This window comes from Canis lupus, chromosome 27 (genome assembly GCF_003254725.2).
Source record: "Canis lupus dingo isolate Sandy chromosome 27, ASM325472v2, whole genome shotgun sequence".
Classification (NCBI taxonomy): domain Eukaryota; kingdom Metazoa; phylum Chordata; class Mammalia; order Carnivora; family Canidae; genus Canis; species Canis lupus.
Window position 1 is genome coordinate 19,212,186 of NC_064269.1, and position 20,608 is coordinate 19,232,793.

At 35.5% G+C, this 20,608-nt stretch overlaps 1 long non-coding RNA gene and 1 other non-coding gene across 6 annotated transcripts in view; one reads left to right on the forward strand and one right to left on the reverse strand.

Moving 5' to 3' along the window:
* The window catches only part of LOC112665570 (uncharacterized), a 98,801-nt gene extending 83,725 nt beyond the window's left edge, over window positions 1-15,076 (reverse strand). For 4 of the 5 annotated variants that reach the window (XR_004809885.2, XR_004809884.2, XR_004809887.2 and 1 more), the window contains exons 1-3: window positions 14,992-15,076; window positions 13,191-13,280; window positions 6,524-6,851 (exon numbers count right to left, since the gene is read on the reverse strand). This is a non-coding gene — a long non-coding RNA (uncharacterized LOC112665570). Of the gene's footprint in view, window positions 1-6,171; window positions 6,852-13,190; window positions 13,281-14,991 lie in introns of those variants that run through there. The other variant, XR_003140465.3, reaches the window with a different exon arrangement.
* On the forward strand, window positions 14,146-14,250 carry LOC112665693 (U6 spliceosomal RNA). The gene has a single exon (XR_003140525.1). It is a non-coding gene; the product is annotated as a U6 spliceosomal RNA (small nuclear RNA).
* Window positions 15,077-20,608: the final 5,532 nt, after the last annotated feature.

Here is a 20,608-nt window from a genome sequence, read left to right on the forward strand (position 1 = left end):
ACTAACCTAAAATACATGCAATTGGAATCCCCATGGCAAGGGTGGGGTGGGAATATTTGAAAAAATAATGGCTGATTTTTTTCTAAATTTGATGGGAAATACAATAATCCCACAGATTTAAAAAGCTCAGCAAGAGCCAAGTACAAGAAGCATACAGAAAACTAATACTAACGTACACTATGAGCGAGTTGCTATAACTCAATGATAAAAATCTTAAAAACAGCCAGGGAGAAAAGATACATTATGTACTGAAAAACCAAAATAAGGATGACAGAAGATTTCTCATCAGAGGTGATGTAAGCAAGAAGACAGTGAGCAACATCTTTAAAATACTGACAGAAAAAAAAAACAAAAACAAACACTATCAACCTAGAACTCTATACACAGTTAATATCTTCCAGAAATAAAGACACAGTATTTTTTTAGATAACAGAAGTTGAGAGCATCCATTACAAGGCAACCTGTACCATAGAAATGTTACCTTTAGATAATCCTTCAGGCAGAAGAAATAGGATACCATACTTTGACCCACAGAAAGACATGAAAACTCTCAAATATGATTAAGATAAATATAAATACTTTAAATGCATTTTTCCCTATTTTTAGTCATTCTAATGGATAATTCACTGAGAGCGAGATACGGGAAAAGGTAGATATTCAGGCCAGTGAAACAAAAGGAATCCCAGGCATATCACTCTCAAGCTGGAGATTCAGGAAAGCCAGGAGTCAACCAATGATGTTGAGTATCTTCTCATTGATCTCAACTTCTCAACTTCCCAAGTTGATGTTGAGTATCAACTCATGTTGAGTGCTTCTTATCATTGTGTATTTTCTTTGGTGAAGCCTCCACTCATATTTTTGCCCATATTTTTACTGAATTGTTCATTTTCTTATTGTCAATGTTGAAAGTTCTTTATATATTCTGAATACAAATCTTTATCAGATATGTACTTTGTACACATTCTCTTCCAATCTATGGTTGGTCTTTATAATCTTAATTTAAAGAAAGCAATCAAAATAGAAACTATTTATCTATTCAGTGTCTTTCAAAGAACAGTCATTCTTAATTTTGATGAAGTCCGATTCAACATTTAAAAAAAAATTAGGTAAGTCAGTTAATTTAGTCCTTGTTACTCTGTCTAGACTGGAAGTGGTAGCCTTTCCTGTATTTTTGGGGGGGTTCTATGTATCTGTTCTAGCTGGAACTTGAGAAATTAATTCAACTTGTTTATATTACAAGTGAGAAATACTGAAGCCCATTTGTTTTCCAACAAGCATTTATTGGACATGTTTTAAGGACTTGAGATACATATGAGTATGTACTGGAGATTAATAGGGTAGTCTCTCTGGTGTGGGATCTGAGCACACTAGCAAATTGACAGACAATTCTGATATAGCCTTTATAGATCCAGAAAAGGTACACGTACATGATCCCAAGTTCAGATGAAATTAAGAGAAAGAAGCAGGAATGAGAGACAGAAATGACTGCTTTTTAACCAGAAGAACTCTTTAGAGAATGAACATCAACTTTAAACCTAATGAGCTGTGACATGTCACCCATCACAGGGAGCACAGGACACTAGCAGACCTCCACACACAGGAGCAGAATCTGCTCCACTAGCTGAGCTAATTTTGAAAGAAAGCAGACTTAAAGGCACCCTCTCAGGAGGCATAAGATCCCAAACCAAATATAGAAGAGATTGAACCAAGCACTCTCAGTTTCTTCTCTTAAACTCAGAAAATCAGGCAAGGAAGAGTGAGCAGGCAAAGAGAGGTCACTAGAGTTACTGAAGCAGTGGCATCTTCTACAGAGCACTATGAGGAGTGGGAGATAAGTGTTCTCCCAAACACCCATCATTTTGTATATTTATTGGCAGTCTCTCAAACTCCAAACCTCTTGTCAAAACCATTTAAGCCCCATGACTTATACTATCGTCCTACTACTCACATATGTTAGACAACGTGTAGGAATACAAACAGCATCCTTATATAACTAATTAAGGAGAATTAAGAAAAATTAAAGAAAAGCAAAGAATATAACCATCTTACTATAGAATATGTGGCCTTTTAAAAAAACTAATATTTTCTCAAAACTTATAACAGTGCCTGGCACATATTAAGTGTTCAATAAATGTCTGTTGGATGAATGTGGAAATAATTAGTATGAGCTCATAGGATAATGATCTAGTGCCAAAAATTTCCAAAAAAAGTGCAAAATAATTCAAGTAATAGACATTAAAAAATATTGACTTGTACTACAGGGTCAAGATTAGGTGGAGATTACATTCTAGGATTACATTCTAGGCCCCAGGCTTAAATTCTGGTGCTTTCTTGCATAGATTGCTATGACCGTCTGAGCCCCAAGGTCTCTATTCTGTAAATTAGGAACAATAATATTATCTACCCCAAAGCAATTTTGTGAAAGTAAGTGAAATAATCCATTTCAAGTGTCTAACCCAATGTCTGACATATAGTTACTCAATAAATATTAGCTTAAGTGATAGAAGTATGGTATTAACCAGTCAAGCAAGACAATAAAAATCTCTTGATTTCTGATCAACAAAATAGAATGATTGTGACTTCATTGCCTCCATCACAATTTGCAAAGAAGATCAAATGAAAGAGCTGCAGGAAAGAACGATATGGAGACAAGATCTCCCCAGTAGACCATATTTTTTCAGGTTCCCACTGCTCTTCAACTGATAACCCTAATAAAGATACAGGAATATAGGGCTATTTGGGTGAGATAAGTGTTTTATAGGCTAAGAGGCTTTCCTGAGCCCATCTGCAAAGCTGCTGACAATCTTTTTATTGGTGAGGGTTGTGCCTCTTAACTAGGCTGTCATCATTTCTTTTCTCAAACTGGGTGTGGGTATGGGGAGCCAGCAGGGAGCCACCACTGAGAGGCAGCCTCTCTGGGTGGTCTGTCTGCTGCTTCTCAGGTTGATGCAGCTGTCATTTCTTAAGTAATCATCTCTTCGGCTTTTTTATGACTTTGATTTCTCTTGCATTTATTGACCTCTTGCAGGGTATACAGTTATTAAATCATATTAGCTGCAAATATTGATGGTCACATGATTTTTGAGGGAGGAAAAGCTATTTACAAAGCACACTTCCCTAATTTAGCATATATATATATATATATGCTAAATATATATAGATATGAATACATAAATATGTGGGCTATATGTATAGCATAATATATTTATATTAAGAGCAAAATATTTTCTTTGTATAGATATGTAAAAAGGAAGAAGAATATTATTTCAGTACAGTGAATTTCTTGATAACTTTTGCCCTCTTAAAACAACTCTGTGACACAATGTTATAATTTAGGATTCTGACATTGAAAATTGCAACATACTCTGGTAATTCCTCTCAACATGGATCATCCCAATCTGAAATGTTTTATTTACTTACAGTTAACTCATCTCTGTTTATCGGAATGTTCCTGCCCACAGCTACATCATGTTCTAAGTAGTAAATACTAGAACTAAGTAGAAAGTAAGATGCATTAACAGAGGTTTTGAATGTAATAGATGTTCATCAGTTGAATGTGGATTAAATTTTGTTTTAATTAAGGCTTTCCTGGTTGGTAGTTTCCAAAACCCACATCACATTATTTTTTTTAATTTTTTTTTATTTATTTATGATAGTCACAGAGAGAGAGAGAGAAGCAGAGACATAGGCAGAGGGAGAAGCAGGCTCCATGCACCGGGAGCCTGACGTGGGATTTGATCCCAGGTCTCCAGGATCGCGCCCTGGGCCAAAGGCAGGTGCTAAACCGCTGCGCCACCCAGGGATCTCCACATCACATTATTTTAAGAGGCAGTTACTCACAGATTAGGTTAGGTTGACTGGCAATCCCAATTTGTCTGGAATTTAAGGATTTCCCAAAATTCATGGCATTTGGGCCAAAATTGGGACAGTTGCTGGAAAATTGAGTTAGTTGATCACTATAGCACAGGTGTTGCTATGGTAAAATATATTGGAAAGATATTTGGGTACATATAGAGTTCAAGGGCAGGAAACAGATCTGCTCCTTAAGAATCAAAATAAGAAACTGGATATCTGGGGATCCCTGGGTGGCGCAGCGGTTTGGCGCCTGCCTTTGGCCCAGGGCGCGATCCTGGAGACCCGGGATCGAGTCCCACGTCGGGCTCCCGGTGCATGGAGCCTGTTTCTCTCTCTGCCTGTGTCTCTGCCTCTCTCTCTCTGTGTGACTATCATAAGTAAAAAAAAAACAAAAACAAAAAACTGGATATCCAAATGCAGGCACACAGCTGTTCTTTCTTTCTCTACCTTGTCTGTATACTCTAGTTCTCTCTGAATGTATGTCATACTCCCCCCATCCTTTTTCCATTCTCTCTCTCTCTCTCTCTCCAGATAAGCCTATTCTTTTATTATGGCAAAAGAGATGCAAGGATATAACTTAGTAGAATTTAGGAGTCCATATCCCTATAACATATAATCTTTAAGGTTCTCAAGCAAGAATATGTTCTAATGTCTTTCCAGAAATGTTAGGAAATGTTCAATGACTAGAATGCTAAAAATGCTCATATTTTCTCAGAATTCATAGGTCACAATCTAAAATGTACCTCAATTACCATATTGTTTATTGATCATATGGTTTGAGGAAAGACTATAGAATATTACAGTAGTAACTTCTTCCAGCTCAGTGAATTCTTTTTTTTTTTTTTTTAGATTTTATTTGTTTACTCATGAGAGACACAGAGAGAGAGGCAGACATAGGCAGTGGGAGAAGCAGGCTCCCTGCAGGGAGCCTGATGCAGGACTCGATCCCAGGACCCCAGGATCACAACCTGAGCCAAAGGCAGACATTCAACCACTGAGTCACCCAGGAGCCTCTCAGTGAATTCTTAGGAGCCCTTAAATGGAACTACTTCTGTCTTCTGACAGAATATTTTAAGCCTTTATTATAGTTCTCTTGTTGATTTCACATCAACACATCAACAAGATTTAGAGAGCCTTGACCAGGCAGCTTCAGAATAAAACCCTGACGATATACATGAGAAAAGTTTAAAAACAGGGTTGCATAAGCATAGAGTAGCATTATTTAATTGAGAGATAAAGGAAATGTTTAAAATTTATAAGATCATTTCTTTGTCAGGTGCCAAGGGAACAATAAGATTGAGAACCCAGTGATAGTATCAAATATGAAGGATAAGACAATGTGCTGTATGGTAGACAAAGTATATTTGAGGCGTCTGTTCTTCATTCAAACAGGAATTTAGAAATCTGATTTGGATCTATGTATGGAGATCAATGGTGACATATGGTTTGAAAGGCTATCAGTATTCAAAATGGTAGTAAAAAGCTTTGAAAAAGATGGATTTACCATAGACACTGAGCATATACACATTGTTCAGTCTTCATCACTGAGCAGGAAAGATGTTTTCGTACCTCTTAAAAATTGAGTCAAGACAAGGAAAATGTGGGGCATGTGGATGGCTCATGGTTGAATGTTTGCCTTTAGCTCGGGTCGTGATCCTGGGGTCCTGGGATTGAGTTCTGCGTCAGGCTCCCCACAGGGAGCCTGCTTCTCTGCTTCTCCCTCTGCCTGTGTCTCTGCCTCTCTCTGTGTGTCTCTCATGAATACATAAATAAAACTTTTTAAAAAGGACAAGGAAAAGGTCAAAGCAACTGGCTCAATATGTAAAATATAGTAAAAGAAGAGCTTGAAGTCTAGGTTCCTGACTACAAATTTTGCCATTTTCACTAACAATAGTAATAATAACAACAATAATAACTTTTACAATACAGTTTGGTAGCTTATAGATTATGCAGGTACCTAAAATGGAGAAACAACTCTAATAGAAATACTAAATTAGGCAGTCATTATTTAAATGATCACTAAGCTTTCATTCAACTGTTATTTTCTAAAACCATACCAAAAAACAAAAACAAAAAAACTTAATTTCCAGAAACCTTTAGGCAGAATTGCTTGTTGAATCCACTTCAACAATAATAAAAAAAATTGTCTCTTTGGAAAAGAGAGGGCTCAGAGCCACACAAGTAGAGGCTTATTATCAAGAGAATGATCACAAAATCGTGTCTTTCATTTTGAGGAGTTCCATCAAGACAAACATTTCAGAAACTCAGCCAGCGGCATTCCAGCATTTTATTTTGTTTTTAACCATTTGAAATTTTATTATAACAAACAAGACAGTACCATTCAATTCAATATCATGGAATGTTCCAATATTTAAATTTAAAACAAAAATGAAAGACTAGAAACATTAAAAAGGAAGAGCCAAAACATTCAGTTTGGAGACAATTTAAATTAAACAGGAAGAAAATCCTTTGTCATATTAGCTGTTATAATTCTTACCATTTATTGCTAATATATAAGAAGAAGGTTTATTTTGGTAAACCAATCTTGATTCCATTTACCTTGTTAAACTCTGTTACTAGTTTTAGTAGTATTTTAGTTGATTCTCTTGAACTTTCTATGTAGGTGGGGGAGGCAATTTTAAGAGTTCCCCAAAGTCATTTTATTTACCTCTTGGGCTTACATGAAGAGTCTTTCCTTGCCTCACTTCCAGCAACGTGGAGTAGATGACTGAGTTGTGAATGCAACAACAGTTATGCACACGACTTCAGTCTGGCTAAAAAATCTCCGAAATTATCCTTCACACTCTCTTCTCTATTTGCATATTAGATGGTAAGACACAGAGCAATCTGGAAGTCCTCATTGACAATGGTAGACCCGTCAATCTAGGTTCCCAAAATGTTTGAGTTGAGCATAACACCAATCAACTTGGTCCACATTGTACTCTGATGTAAGGAAGATTTGGGGATTGTTGAGTGCAGCATCTAGTGTAACTTGTCTTGACAAATACATGAATTAACATAAAAAGTAGAAGAGATTTATTGAGACAAAATTAAAAGCTTACTAAAAGAACTATATTTTTATAATCAATCAGTATTTTAAGGAATATAATATCAATAGAATATTAATATATAAATCCATGTTATCCGGATAAAAATCCCAAAATAAATATTATGGAAATGTTTAAGCTAAATCAAAAATTCACATGAAAGAATAAAATAGGTTAGATAATTCTGAAAAGTCTGAGAAGAGAAATACTTTCTCAGATACAAAAACATATTTTAAAGGTATAAAAATGAATACAGCTTTATAATTTTACAATCATTGGAATAAAATAAAAAGCAAGGAAAAAACTCATGTATACATTAAAGTTTAATTTATAGTAAAACTAGCATTTGAAGACAAAATGAATCATTTAATAAATTACTTAAAAATTAGAAGTCAAAATTAAAAAACCAAAACTACAAAAATAGATTAAGGAAATACAGAAGAATATGTTTATGACCTCAGGGTAGACAAGTTATACAAATTAGAAAGCATAGTGTCCAGATTGAGGGAAAATCAAATCAAGGAGGATAAAAGAAATCAACTCAATAAAAATTGAGCAAAAGATGTAACTGGGAAAATCATAGATGAAATTAAAATACAAAATAAGCAAAAAAATATGCTCAATCTCACATATAATCAAGGATATACAAATTCAAATGATACAGTAGAATATTTTACCCATGAAAGTAGGAAATTTAAACAAGTTTGATAATATCCAATGCTGGCATGGGTCTGTATCAAATATTTGCAAGAAAGTAAAACCCCAAGAAATAGAATTACAAAATTTGTGTAGGTATTGCTAGACATTATGGGTGAAAGAATAAATTGGCTTAGCTACTCAGGAAAGCAATTTAACAATTCAGTAGTGTTTATTAAAACTCAAGATAAGCATGCCCTATGATTGAGAAATTGTACTTGTTGGTTTCTATGCTGGGTAAAAACTCTCAGTGTGTGCCTTAGGAGGCTGAATCAAAGATACTCCTTTCTGCATTGTTTAAGTTCCTGGAAAATAACAACCTATGTCCATCCTATGGGAATAGTTCAACTCTGGTCTATTGCTTTGCATTAATCATAAAAAATGTCATACACCTAAATGTATTAACATGAATATAAGCCTAAGATACATCACAGGAAGGCAGAAGGTGGTGGTCCTTATGGCTGCAAGCACAGTGATGGCTGTATATGCAGTTTCTGCCCAGTACCTGGTCACCAGGCTTCATACATATCAAGAAGCAAAATATAAGGCATCTGATTGCTGGCATGAATCATGGTTGCTCTAGTGAGGTCCTAAAACAACCATTGTGGTACAATTCCTGATTTCCCAAATAATTAACCATGGCAGAAGTAATAGACCCCTTGGCAGGTCAATAGTGCAATGTTCTGGGAGACCTTCATAGAAGCCAAGCCTAATGACGTTTTTCTAGATCATCCAATTCTTTTAGAAGCATCTAATTTCCTGTATTATATCCATTTTTCTTAAACTAGGTAGAGAGATTTCTGTTATCTGCAGCTGAACCTTGACAGATCTAGTATTTGATTCCAGAGAAGTAGCTATGGGCAACAGATTTTCGAGGTTGAGAATTTGAGATTATTTACATTTCACTTGCTGGTTTTGAGCAGTGACAATCTGGGTAGCATTAAAGAATAGGATACTGATAATCTAAGGAAACAAATTATTACCTCTGCTCACTTGGAGTAAAATGCCAATTAAAGGTGTGGTGATGTTGACAGATCAAGTGGTGACTGCTTTGATATACTACATATAGCATGTGAAACACAAGGACTGTGGGATGGCATGGTCACCTCTAAAAACCCCAGTGAACAATTTTTTTATTACAGAATTATGGTTTTAAATTCTTAATCCCAAGAATGACATGATAATTAGGAAGTTTATATGACTGTCCTGACAAATCTATCTCTACTGGCTATAATGTAGACGTAGTCAAAATCAAAGGCAGAGACAAACTTTCAAATACCTAAATTACAATGAAGGTTTAATCAATCTCTTACTTGAAGGTTGTGAAAATCAAGACATTGGGGGAAAGTGAAATCCCAAGAAATAGAATTATCAAATTTTGTCAGATATTGAAGATAGAGAATATCATCAATCCCTAAATCCCACTGAGCTTTTCTCATTCTGTCTAATGAAATGAGTCCTTGATAGCTAGAAGACATAGACTGATCTCACTGGAGAGAGTAACTTGCAAGAGAATGTCACTTCTCAGAGGACCAACAGGAAAGTCAAACTTGGAAGGGAAGGAGGGCCTACAAAGGAATTGTAAATATTTACTCATTTATATCAGAAGGAAAACTGGATAGTATGTACAGAAATGAATTCTAAAGTTTTTAGAAATGGGATAAAAATATATGATTTTGCTTCATGCTGAGTGTATCAATATGTACACATAAAATATTCTTAATTTGGTGCTAACTCAAGAAGTCAGGAGTATCTATGTACAGATAATTAATCAAAACCTGACTCTAATGACAACTACAATGCTTTTGTCAGGGAGGAAAACCTTCCTCTACCCTGTACTTAGCTGTACTTAGAATCAGATTAACATGAGCGAGATTAACAGGAGAAAATGAAAGTTAATAGGCATATGTACAGGGAACTCACACAGACATGAAATTCCAAAGACAATGAGGCAACAGGAAGCTTCTATGAACCATGGAGAGGGGTTGAGTCAGAGGATACAAAGGGGAGGATGGCCAACGTGGACAGTGAAAGGACGTTTTATGAAAAACAAAGATTGCCTAATTATGCAGATAAGTTCCTTAGAGGTAATGGGGAGTCTGTTAATAGCTCTCTTCCTGGCACAGGCTCTCCTTTCCAATGTAAATTGAAGCAGTTGAGGGGGAGGCAGAGAGCTCTTCCTGCACCTGCTGGGTTTTTTATTTCTTTCAACTTAAAATAATCTTTATACCAGAGTGGATATCTTGGGGTAGCCCGTCCTTGGTCCCTACACTTTATATATGTTAACCCATCTATTCTTCTCAATGACCCTAAAAGGAAACTATAACTATTATCCTATGGAGTGGGGAGAACAAGTAACTTACATAATACAGCCACCAAACAGCAGAGATAGGACTTAACCATTACTCAGAAAGAATACACCAATCAATTCTAATGAGGATTCTATCCCACATTTTACCCACACTAAACTATGCTATAGAATTATCTAGGAGGACACATATTATAAACATTAGTAAAAGCAAATAATGCTTTCATCTTCTTTCCAAGGAAAGTCACCCAAATGAATGCAAACTTACAACAAACAGGGGATCAGTAAGGAGAAGATATAAACATGGGAGCAAAAAATAATAAAAAAGGAAATAAATATAAAGAAGAGAAGCTGAAATCATAGAAAAGTATAGATAAGACAGCAGAACTAAAACATATGAAATTTTTAAAAGTTCTTCAGGGCACCTGGGTGGCTCAGTAGGTTAGCTTCTGCCCTGGGCTTGGATCAAGACCTCAGAGTCTTGGGACTGAACCCTGAGTCAGGCCTCCTGCTCAGTGGGGAGTCTGCTGCTCTCTTTCCTTCTGCTCCTCCCCTGCTCTCAAATAAATAAAATCTATTTATCTCTCCTTTCTTTCAAATAAATAAATTAAATCTTTTTAAAAAACCTCTTAAATACACTTCCCTTTATTTTTTTAAGGATTTTTAAAATTTATTTATTCATAGAGACAGAGAGAGAGAGAGAGAGAGAGAGAGAGAGGCAGAGAGACACAGGCAGAGGGAGAAGCAGGCTCCACGCAGGGAGCCTGAGGTGAGACCCCATCCGGGGTCTCCAGGATCACACCTGGAGCTGCAGGCGGCACTAAACTGCTGCTCCACCGGGGCTGCCCAATACACTTTCCTTTAAAATAATAATATGACTATGCAATTTAAAAGCTTAGTCACTGGGCAGAAAAATGATGGTAAGATTCCCTGTACCCTTTTCTTTTGAAAGTAAATCAGAGTTCACTTTCTCTTAGAATCATAAGATAATAGACTATTAAAGCAGGAAAAGACCTCGGAAGTCATCTAATGCAAACCCCACTTTTGCTCTGATGGTTTATACCCCAAAGTATTACATAAAGAGCTTTCTAATTCATTTTCACTAACTTGCTCTCATGTGCTATCAAATAATGTGTGAGTGGTTCAGGGAATTCTCAGAGATCATAAGCAAATAAGTCTGATGTACTCCTAGTCATTGTATAAAGGCCAGAATAATTGCTAATACTTTTCAGATTAGGACTCTTGATAAGATCAATGTCATAATTTCAAAATGAAGAGATTATCCTGTCTTGATGTTGGAGGAAAACAGTATCTTGGGAATTATCTTCCTAGATAATGTGGACAATGGTATTAAAAGTCTAAGAAAGTATAGCCATTATATTGATATGAAAATGTTTGAACTTTATGTATTTGATGGTCAGAGAAAGGAAGCACCATCCCTTTTGGCTAAGGAATAAATTGTCTAAATGTCTACTAACTTAGTCATATTGGTTTATAGTGGTTTTTTATCAAAACAGATTCCAGAGTTAATTTTGACATGTTTATGCCTGCTAATTGAGAAGATGTCACTTTTTTCCTTAAGACTACTCGTTTTGTTTACATATCCATCTGGCGCTTAGCATTGCCTTACCACTCTCATCTTTCATTTTCCAGATCTTGTCTCATTTCCGTGTAGTTTACAGTCCAATTAATTATAACTAACAGATTGCCTGGAACTTGTTTTATGAAAATGTGATTATATGGTGTCATAGCAATATTCTCTTAAGTTTGACAAGAATATACTATTCAGTTGAAGGAATCCTGTATTTACATATAAAGGGACAATTACTGTAAAGTCATGATTAATGTACATCATCAAGTTATACTCAGTCTTTCTTGTAAACATGTCAATTAGAAGATTAAACTATTAAGAGAATTTTCACCTGGATTGTAGAATAGTGAGGAAAAGGGGTGGTTGCACTGAGTGATATATATTAAGGAAATATTTTCTTTTCTAAAAATATAGAATAAAAATGTATTTAGAAATACATCTAAGAGAAAACAGGTTTCAAAAATCATAAGAGATACTAAGAAAAAAATTTATGTCAAAATTTAGATGAAAGGATGAGTTTCCAAACTGATTTAAGAACGATAAAATCCAATAAGCAAAAAAACCATTAAAGAAATTAAAAGTCACTTTATCCCAAGGGAATCAGACCTAATAACTCCAAAGGTGACTTTGAACAAACTTTCAAAGAATGGGTAATCCTAAATTATCATAAATTTGTTTCAAAAAATAGAAACATTGGAAAAGCTATTAATTTGTTTTATAAAATTAAAATAAATTTCATGCCAAAGGCAAACATGATGAGTCCAAGAAAAGGAAGTTATGGACTAATTCATTTATGAACATAGATGCACAAATACTAAATATTATACTAAAAACCTGATTTAGAGACTGTGTAAAGAATATGCTCTAATCAAGTAAAGCTTATCTCAGCAATTCCCATATAATGCAACATCAGACTACCTAATACTATTTACTATATTAGCAGAATGAAGGCAATAAGACATATGATATCTCAACATATTCATTCATCAGTAAATGGAGGGATATACCCATTCAGGTAAACATTCATAACAAAAACACTTCATGCACTAAAAATAGAATGGAATTTCCTTCAGCCTTCCTTTTTCTTTCACTTAAAGTGACAAACTTTAGAATTACTCACCCTATATCAGGAATAAGAATGTCTGCTATTATGGCTTCTCCTCAACATTATTCCACTTTTAAAAAAGATATATTTATTTATTTTAGATAGAGAGCATGGTGGGGGGGGGGGCAGGTGCAAAGGGAGATAGAATCTCAGACTCCCCCCTGAGTATGGAGCCGAAAACAGGGCTCAATCTCAGGACCCTGAGATCATGATCTCCTCCAAAACCAGGAGTCAGAAGCTTAACCAACAGAACCACCAATATGTCCAAATATGCTATTTGTAAGAAGCCATCATAATCCAAAAGGAAAGGCAAAATTATTCTACTTTGTTGATGATATCTATGTAGAAAATACAATAGGATATCCATAAAAAGTATTAAATGTATATGAGGAATTAGCATGGTTTCAAGATAAATTATCAACACCTAAAAATAAATAGCATAACTAAAGAGATCTATGCTATGGTCCTACATGATAAAATTTAGAGATACCAACTCTCCCCCCCTCCCCCCCAAAAATGCACAATAAGGAAGGAGCAAAGGATATGCACAAGCAGTTTACATAAAAGGAAATTCAAATAATCACAAACCAATGCATGTAATAGTGGCAAATTAACTTCTTGGATTGCAGATAGAATAAATTCTCAGACCATTGACAGTTCTTGACACCATCTCAAGAGCTGATAAAACAAACACACAAAAATCAGTGAGACTATAAAAGATTTGAATAAAACAACTAACCAACTTGATATTCTCAAATAAAGAATGTTACATTCAATAACTGAAGAAATAAATACAAAAAAGACATATTTTAAAGTTTATTCTGGGGCATAAAGCAAATCTCAACAAATTTCAAAGAACTGAAATCATAAGTGTATGTCCCATGACCAACATGGAGTTAAATTATGGAATGGAATTAAGAGAACTAGAAAAATCTGTAATGTGTAAAAATTAGGCAACATGCTTTTAAATAACCCATGTGTTTGAGAGGAAATCACAAAGCAAATTAGAAAATGTAAAAAAACAACATAGCAAAATTAGTGGGATGCAGTGAAAACAATAGAAGGATATATATTGACTTAAATAGAGGGATTAGAAAAGAAAAAAGATTTAAAATCACTGACTTATACTTCTAACTTAAGAATCTGGAAAGGGGAAGCAAATTAAACTCAAAGGAAGTAATAGAATAAAAGTAATAAAGTGGTGAAATCAATAAAACAAAAATTAACAAAGTTTTGGCTTTGATTCTTTGAACACATTAGTAACACTAATCAACATTTAATGAGAGGAAGAGAATGCAAATGACTAATATGAGGAATAAACAGAGGACATCCATACAGATCCCATACACATCAAAAGGATAATAAGAGCATATTATAATCAACTTTATGCCAACAAACTTGAAAAATACAGAGCAGAAATTCTTGAAAAACACAATTTACCAAAAAATGACCCAGAAGAAATGGAGCATCTGTGTATGCCTACATCTTTAAAAAAAAATCAAGTCCATTGTAAAAATATTTTCTCATAAAAATTCCAGATATAATGCTCACTTCAGCAGTACATATACTAAAATTGGAAAGATACAGAGATTAGCATGGCTCCTGTACAAGGATGACATGCAAAACTCCAGGTGTAGATGATTTCACTGGTGTATTCTTTCTATGAGTGAAAAAAGAAATAATGCCAATTTTACATAAATTCTTCCATAGAATAGAAAAAAACAGGCAACTCACCAACTCCTAACTCATTTTATGACCCAGCAAAACCCTGATACTAAAGCCTGAAAATAACTAAGAATGGAAAATATGGCCAACATTTCTTTTAAATACAAATATGAATATATTAAGCAAAACCTTAGCCAACAGAATCTAGTTTTATATAAAAAGGATAATACATCAAAACTAAGTGAAATTTACCTTAAAATCAACCAATATAATTCACCTAGTAAATGAACAATGGAGATAAACCATGTGATTACTTTAATAAATCCACAAGACTTGTTTGATCATATTTAACATACATTTATCTTTTAAAAGAAAATACTTAACATGCTAGAAGTCAAGAATTTCATTGATCTGATAAAAGATACCCACAAAATAAAATCTTAATGGCCTACATAACATGATAAAATATTGACTGCTCAACCCCCCAACCACTGAGAATGGCAAGAAGACAAGATTTCCACAACCACCAGTTCTATTCAAAATTGGAAGTCCTACCTAGTTCAAAGAAGCAATAAAAAATATTTTTTAAGAATAAATGATTGAAAATAGTACCCTGTTATTATTATTCACAGATGATATAATTACACATATAAAGTTAAAAATAATTTACAATTAGAAATTGTATGTGAATTTAGGAAGGTTGCTAGATAAAAGGTAAATATACTCTGTTTTGGGTTTGCCCCGCAGAGGCAGCTTATAACTCTCCCCAATTAAGAGGTAGGATGTTGAGGCTTTATGACATTCCAGAGACCCAGAGAATTTAGAACATTTATTGTTAGCACAAAGGATTCCTAGTGAAAGCAAGAAGGGCATAAGCAGGTCCAGGCAGGCTTGAATGGAGCAAAGAGAGTGGGTTAGGCCTTTATAGTGGCAAGAGAGCAGGACCAGGGACAAGTTCCTGAAGAAGGGCTGGGAATTTGCCAAATTTGAATTTCCCACCAGTCTGAAAAGAGGGAGCTCATTTGTCTTTCTTATCAATTATATCTAGATATGGAGCAGAAGGGAAAAAGGAAGCTGGGTCTTATAAAAGTCAGAAGTCAAACATGAAAATATGGAGTCAGACTCTTACATGACCCAAATCAATCGTATTTCTGTATGTAAGTAAAAACAAAACCAAAACACTTGGAAAGTGAAATTTCAAAAGACTGCTATTTATAGGAGCATCAGAATGCATCAAATACCTGCAACAAATCCAATGAAAAAAATGAAAGCTCTTTAAACTGTGCAAACTACTAAATGTTACTGAGGAAAATGAAATAATTTAGTAAATAGAGGAATAGGCTATGTTAATGGATTGGAAGATTCGGTGTTGTTAAGATGTGGATTCTCCTCTGTACTGATCCATAGGTTTAATGAAATTACAATAAAAATCCCAGGAAGCCTTTTGTGGTGTTGACAAGACCTGCCCGATAAATATTCAGTCTGAACCAGAGGATTGAGCTGGGTGATTAAAATAGCAGGCATTATCAAACTGAAATTACCTGGATAAATTAATTCTATGCTTGGAAAAGGGATTTCCAGAAGGAACAAATAATCTTGTTTGTAAATCAGAGCACACTTTCTCCTATAGACGCTGCTGAGATATTATACTCATGTTTGCCTCTTGATTTTTTTCCTTTATGGTAACCAATCTTCCATTTGATTGACATCTCTCTTTGAAAATCAGTATATTACACTCTGCTAACTTGGTAATGCTGAAGTCCTATCCAGTTCCAACAAATAGTTCAACCTTCTTCCCATCCCTAATCTTATTAGCAGAAAAAGAGGCTTTCCTCTAAGACTTTTCCTTTTCCTACCCATTTCCAAATTGTCTAAGAACTTTAGGGCCTATTCCATGTACACAGTTCTGCTTCCAAAAACAAGGCAAGGCATGGAGAGAGCTTGAGGTCAGCCTTGCCATTGCTTCTGGCTGCCATCTGTTGCCCCAGTTCACAAACAATCCTATATTCAACATGTCTGTTATTTCTGGGACCCCACAGAAAGGTTCCCATTCAGGCTGCAGAAGACCACATGAAGGGTCCAGTCTATTTAAATTCATTAATTCAGTGCTCAGCTAGTATTCCCCAAGCATAAGCGCTGTTCAAGACATTACATTTGAAGACCTTCCAGCCTCAGACATGTATTGGGCTAAAATCTGAACCAACTACCAAATCTGTTTACCATGGTGCAAATCTGAGTTACCTACATAAATAAATACCCACCTAACTCCCACTATTGATGCACCTCTACCCTACTTCACCCCTACTTTCCATTTTCTTGAAAAAAAAAAAAAAAGGCAAACAATGTTTTAAGAAAGTGCTATACAGAGTGTGGCCCAGGGAGCCATGGCAGCAGTTAGTTTCACTTGGGAGCTTGTAGGAAATGCAAATTCTCATGCTCAATTGCTGACCTTCTGAATGAAAACCTCAAGGGTAGCACCTCAGAATCTGCATTCAACAAGCATTCCAAATGATCTTCAGGCACAATAAGGTTTGACTAGCACTATTTTGAAGTGTTTCGATATCTCTTTTTATAATAAGAACAAAAAGCATTAATATCTTCAGTTTACTGTTCTGACTCAGCCGAGGAGCCATTCTATTTAAGAGCCTATTTCTATTCTTCATAACCCCCTAATTATGCTCTTAGTAGTTGGAAGATTTGTAAAGTGCAGCCATTTTCTGAAAGAAAATCTTACCTTTAGACAAACACACACATGGAAATCCAAGGAATCATGCAAGAGAATTGTCATTTTTCCCTAGAGTCACCTGTTGGTCTAAACTGGGTGGCTGAAAGCAATAGAAGCCACTGCACTTGATTGGACTGCCATCTTTCGCTGCAATCTCTCAGTCTTTTTTTTTTTTTTTTAACTATCCTCATTCCATCTGCTATATCTTGCCTTCTCATTGTCATCCTATGTACATTCAAAACAAAAAATATACTGCATTACACATTCTGCCTGAAGCAACTCGGGAGCCCTTGATAAAGCATAAAGTTGGCACTTCTAATTATCTCCATATTCTTCCCTGGGCTATTAGAACATAGGATTTTGAACAGCAATATATTTTTAAAGAGATAGGGAAGGAATATAAACTCAGATATAGGATACTCAGTATTTGACAGTATAATATAAATAGACCATCTAAAAAACTACAGGCTGTTAGGGATACTGAGGGATGGATATGAGGAAAGGAGCATCAGTGGTCCCCTTACCCTTAACCATAAAAGCTAACAGAAGGGATACAACAATCTTGGAAAATATTGTCTTTTTCATGCAGTGTGAGCACCAAATTTCTTGAACAGTGCATCTCTCCTCCCTCTTTATTTCCTCCCTAATGCAATTGAGTATATGGAAAAGTCCCAAAATCCAGGCACAAAAAATGTCACTATGCATCCACATGAAATTAAAAACCGACTACATTTTCCTGCTTAAGGTTACACCAATGCTTTAGTTTAAAAAGCTAAAGGAAAGTTTTCACGGACTTAAAGGTTTGCCAAAATTTCCTCATTTACCTACTAACCCCAGGTATGGAAGCCATGTAAGTAGTCTCTGCATTTCAGATATATCCTTAAGTAGCAATCCCCTCTCCACCTCCTACCCCCTCATCTCACCCTCTTACTTTGCTCTCCACCAGAAAGCTGTTTGGCAAATTACAAAGAATAATGTGGTCTTTTCTGACAGTTTGGCTTGGGAGCCCCAAATGTAAACTCACATCACTGCTACCAATGAATGATTTTATTCATTTTAAGGCACTTATTTTCTTTTATTCAAATACACTTTTGAAGACATGCAATACACCAAGAGGAAGTGAAATAGGTTTATTGCAGAAGGGAGACTTACATGGTGATCTCTACATTAAAAATATTAAAAATTACTCTAAAATTCCCATTTAAAACTGCATTCCTTTTTTTTTTTTTTTTGCATATTCAACCCCTAAAACATCAAGGTGTATGTGGGTGTGGGTATGTTTATGGTTGTGTGGGCCTGGTTTGTTTAGGGAAAGGTTCCACTTCACCATTGCCACCCACTCCGTCTCAAAACCGAAGGTATTCTGAGGTGCCCCTGGGTTACCTGGAAGTGAATTCACCATACTTCAGTACCAGCACGTCTCTCTTCAAAATGTGGCTCAGGAGTCACTAAAGGAAACCACACAGTGTTAAGACTAAACATTCTTGAGTAAGCCTCAGTTATGGCAAGTTCAACAGCCTGGCCGTTGAGAAAGCAGTTACCGAAATTTTCCAAATAAATAAAGCAAACAAGTTACTTCAGGAAGAAGTTCACATCTATATGATTTATAATACTGGGAGTTGGCCCATTGAGGCAGGAGGAACCCAGTGAACCAGCAGTAAACCAGAGGCCACCCAGGCACTCAGAGCTGCCTCCAAGGTTTTCGTTCATGTTCAATCACCTACTGAATCCTCACTAGGAGTTACTCTGTTTGGGAAGGTGATGGCATCTTACAACATCTTGGAGGACCAACTGGCTTCAACTTTATCATTCAGTCTCTAAATGGGTTAATATTAACAGAGGTAAAAAAAAAAAATAGGAATCCTATTTAGAGGCCCCTGGCAGCAAGCATATAGAGAAAAAAAAATACTCCTCCAAAATCAATGTTTGCTTTGCTGAGGGCCTCCTTAGGTGTACATTGGAAACAATTCTGTCTGTCTCCCACAGTTAAGTCACCCTGCAGCCTCGTATGCCAGCCAGGAGTACTTAGCAGTCCAGAATCAACAGGTTGCTGCTGTTGAGCAGTACCAGAACACAGTGGCAAAAAAAAGAATGGAAAATGTTTTATGCGACACAGCAGCCTTGATGGATGATGATGATAAAAGATGAGAAGCACCCTGAAGACTCCTGCCTCTCACCCCAGTCCATCCACTAACCTCAAACTGGGCACTATTTCCAAGCATCATTCTGGCCATTAGGACAAAAGCTACTGCTCTGTAGCTGGTCTCCATATGTCATTCTTAGGCACTTCCCAATTAAACCACACACATACATACACACCTCCTCCACCACCCTATATATTGTATTACATTATGTAGGAAGAGATTATGTGTTGATGGAGATGTGGAAACAAATTTGGAATCCATATGTTTCCTGCCTTGGTACATACTACATGTGTGTAGAATTAGGAAATCAAGCACTAAAGGTCATAAATTGTGTTTGATTAAATTATCCTATGTTAAATTGTGTTTGATTAAATTATCCTATATCTGTCCTTAAGCAGAGACATAAACTCCTACAAATGGACTGGGAATGAATTAAAAATTGACCTAATGATATTAGGTCAATAACAAGACATGGAGTTTCTAAGCTCCTAGGTAAGGAAGTTCTGTGTTTGGTTCTGTATTAGATAATTAATACGTTGATGGCAGTTTTTACAAAAATTATGTATAACCAAACTATAAGTTCTATCTCATAGAGAATTAGAGGTGTAAGTACAGACAGTAATTAGAAGAAACATTTACATTTAAAATAATAGTTCAAATAGTCTCTAGGTGAAACATTCTTTGAGCATGCCAGATACATGTGATTATTTTTGAGAATGTCAAGTATATACATAAATATTTGCATCTGTATTTATAAGACATAAGACAGTGGTTATTGTCATTCTTTTTATGACACATGACATTTTTACATGTCATTCAACAGGTGGGGAGAAACAGCATAGGCTATAAAAAAAGGGAGAAATTGTTTTTTAAAACAAGACAGTTAATGATCATGAAGAAAGGACTAAAAATAAACAATAAGAAGAAAAACCTAAGTATCAAAAAGATTTTAGAGCAGCTGAATTCTTCAATTGTCTAATGCACAGGACACAGGAAAACCATGTTGAAGTTAGAATAAGAATGTGGAGAAATTAAAACAAAACATGTCTTTCCATCAGAGTATAAATAATAAGAAAGCATCAATGGACCTGAAAAAGTGCAAAGCAAAAATTGTGACAGTGTCAGAATATTTCATAAACTTTATGAACCAGATAGAGAAAACAATGGGAAAAAGAAAGGACTAGACTTCCTTTGGAAGTTCTTAAGACTCTGATGAAGCAAGATTGGAGTGCGTGGTTTTCTCTTACAACTGTCTATACTTTAAAAAGGTTAATAAAATGACTGCTCAACTACGGAGCCCTAAATGACAGTAAAATAGGCATCCACTTGGCAAAGATAAGATAATGTAAGCTAATTAGAAGTCTAACAGCAAAATCTCCAACAAGAGTCACCATAGCAGTGCACACTCTGAAGCTTTATATGGTTATCACAGCTGAAGCAACTCTTTGGAGAGCAAATATAATAGATAATTA